A 3,185-nucleotide genomic window follows, 5' to 3' on the forward strand; every position below is an offset into this window, starting at 1 on the left:
AGTAGTGATAAAGGAAGTGGAAGGCTGAATCTCTACATAAGAGGTCTGGATTCATTTATAATGACATAAAAGAAGTCCTAGAATGGTGTATGTAAGTTTGAAGGCTCTAAAGAGCACTTCAAAAAAACTCTAGTCTACAAAAGTAGTAATAAGGTGCTTAGGTAAAATAAGATGAAATTACAAATAACAAATCACAGAGTAGTTAATAATTTTGTTTGAAAAGCATAGATGTGGGTCTCTGTTACCCCCTCTTCCAGAGACAGCAGCAGCTTTTCATGTAGTGCCAGCCTTGTCCCTTAGACATGATGGTGAAGGCTAGAGTGAACAGACTTGGCTGTATTGAACGCCTGGATACCAGGGCTGCCCGCATCTCTGGCAAAATGGAGATTGTTGCCATCAATGAGCCCTTTATCGATCTCAACTACATGGTTTGCATGTTCCAGTATGACTCTCCCATGGCAAGGTCAACGGCACAGTCAGGGCTGAGAACGGGAAGGTTGTCATCAGCAGGAAGCCCATCACCATCTTCCAGTAGTGAGATTCCACTAACATCAAATGGGGCCGTGCTGGTGCTGAGCATGTTGTGGAGTCTACTGGTGTCTTCCTCACCATGGAGAAGGCTTGCACTTGTTGCTGTACTTTTAAAAACTCTTTTTATTTACGTTTCTTATCTTTTTTTTCTCCCCATTCCACCCCAATTCCTTTCAACACCAGGTAGGAGAAAGAAAGGGTTAGTGGGAGAGGGGGCACAGTTCTTTCTAGATGCTTCCTGCTGGTCAGGAACATTGGGTTCCTTGGAGCCATACCAGTCCTCATTTCAGTAGATCTCCATCTTCTTGTCTCACAACAGCAACCAGGAGCAGCAGGGGGAAGCAGGAACAGCATTATTATTTTTCCTGTTCTTCACACTCTCTGAGTTCTGGCATTTATTCTCTCCCCAGATTCCTTGGATTTAAACTGTCTGCAGCTGGTAAAGAGCTCCTCTTAGAGCCTGCATGAAGCAAATAGTCTGATGCTGTGGACCAGCTGAATCAGTGCCATATCCCACACCTGGGACCAAAACAAAAACATGTTTATATCCACAACAGGCACCCATTTGAAGAGTGGGACCAAAAGGATTATCATCTTTGCCCCTTCTGCAGAGGCCTCCATGTTTATGATTGGCATGAATCATGAGAAGTACAACTCTCAAGATTGTCAGCAATGCTTTATGTACCACCAACTGCTTAGTCCCCCTGGCCAATGTCATTCATGGCAACTTTGGCATCATGGAAGGACACATGGCCACACTCCATGCCATCACTGCTACCCAGAAGATGGTAGATGGCCTCTCTGGAAAGCTGTGGTGTGATGGCCATGGGGCTTCCCAGAACATCATCCATGCATCCACTGGTGCTTCCAAGCCTCTGGACAAGGTCATCCCAGAGCTGAACCAGAAGCTCACTGGCATAGCCTTCTGTGTTCCTACCACCAACATTTCTTGTAGATCTGACATGCTGACTGCAGAAACCTGCCAAGTATGATGACATCAAGAAGGTGGTGAAGCAGGCATCTGAGTGCCTACTAAAGAGAACCCTGGGCTACACTGAGGACCATGTTTTCTCCTGTGACTTCAACAGTGACTCCCACTCTTCCACCTTTGATGCTGGGGCTGACATTGCCCTCAATGACAACTTTGCAAAGCTCATTTTCTGGTATGACAATGAGTACAACTACAGCAGCAGGGTGGTGGACCTCTTGGTCTACATGGCCTCCAAGGACTAAGAACCTCTGAACCACTGACCCCAGAAAGGATTTGAGAGCAAGAGAGAAGCCCTTGCCTGATGAGAAGACCCTGTCCCCACTCTGCCCCTGACTCTGTCTCTCTCACAGTTTCCATTCCAGACCCCCAGAATAGCAGGAGTGGCCCAGGAAGCCCTACTCTCTTGAATATCATCAAAAAAGCTCACTGCACCCACGAAAGAAAGAAAGGAAAGAAGAAAGGAAGAAAGGAAGAAAGGAAGAAAGAAAGAAAGAAAGAAAGAAAGAAAGAAAGAAAGAAAGAAAGAAAGAAAGAAAGAAGAAAGAAAGGAAAGCACAGATGTGATGGCAGTGGAAAATACCAGGAATGAATCCCCGACAACTCCAACTTTAGAAGAAATATGAATAATTCTGAAGACTGAATAAGTAAGCAGATTTAAGAAAAGACAATGGTTAGTAAAATGCTATGTAGCACTGTCTTTATGGAACAACATGCCACCTGCATATGCATGTATTTTGACATAGCATTTACATATGCATGCATTTTGGCACGATACCTATATATGTAGGTATTTTACATATGTAGAAAATTTGACATACGCAGAATTTTCTTAACTATGTCTTCCATAAATTTACAACCGAATAATTTACGAGCAGGACCTATGCTTTCCAGAATCTGTTCCCACTGGAAGACATATGTTGGGTCCTGACAGTAGCACCACCACAATCAGGAAGAATTAAACACCTGACATGGCATGATTTGAGTGGTTTTGCAAAGGAATGAGAAAGAAAGGTGAGATGATTATCATGATAAAAACAGGTGAACAAAGACACCTCAAAAACCACATAGGAAAAATATTACAAAAATAAAGCCCACTGATTACTACACACTATTAAAAAAAAGATGAATTTCAGAATAATAAGAAACTAGTGACAATGAGCAGATATGAAGTTTTAAGTTTACACACTCAATAGAGGGCATGAAAAACAATATTTGGTCACTGCTTTTCTACTTCTTCATTCTGTCACATCCACCACACCGTTACGTACTGTTGCAGGTGCTAATTTCACTGTCTTACTGAGCAGAGTATACTCTGAAGATAGTTCATATATTAGACATTATCACAAAATGATTTATTCTTTTATATTTATGCTTTTACTGAATCGACACAGAAGAATGTAATGACAATGGGGCCAAACTATAGAAATGCATATGTTTACCCAATATTGTTTAAGTCATCCACTGAACAAAGGTTGATTATTTCTGCATGTTAGTTACTCTGCAATATAATGAGACTCTATACTGGTAAATAAAGAATATAGGAATTCTGTTCTCATGGGAAGGGTCCCTATCTGGTTTGTACAGGGCTGCCTCATCACCAAAATAAGATCTGGGTAAGACTTAAAAAACAAACAATGAGTACATGAACAAAAATAATGTTAGC

At 41.8% G+C, this 3,185-nt stretch overlaps 1 pseudogene; it reads left to right on the forward strand.

Moving 5' to 3' along the window:
• The first annotated feature begins 305 nt into the window (after positions 1–305).
• Positions 306–1,764, forward strand: LOC110565998 (glyceraldehyde-3-phosphate dehydrogenase-like; annotated as a pseudogene).
• Positions 1,765–3,185: the final 1,421 nt, after the last annotated feature.

Source organism: Meriones unguiculatus, chromosome 1 (assembly GCF_030254825.1).
Source record: "Meriones unguiculatus strain TT.TT164.6M chromosome 1, Bangor_MerUng_6.1, whole genome shotgun sequence".
Classification (NCBI taxonomy): Eukaryota; Metazoa; Chordata; class Mammalia; order Rodentia; family Muridae; genus Meriones; species Meriones unguiculatus.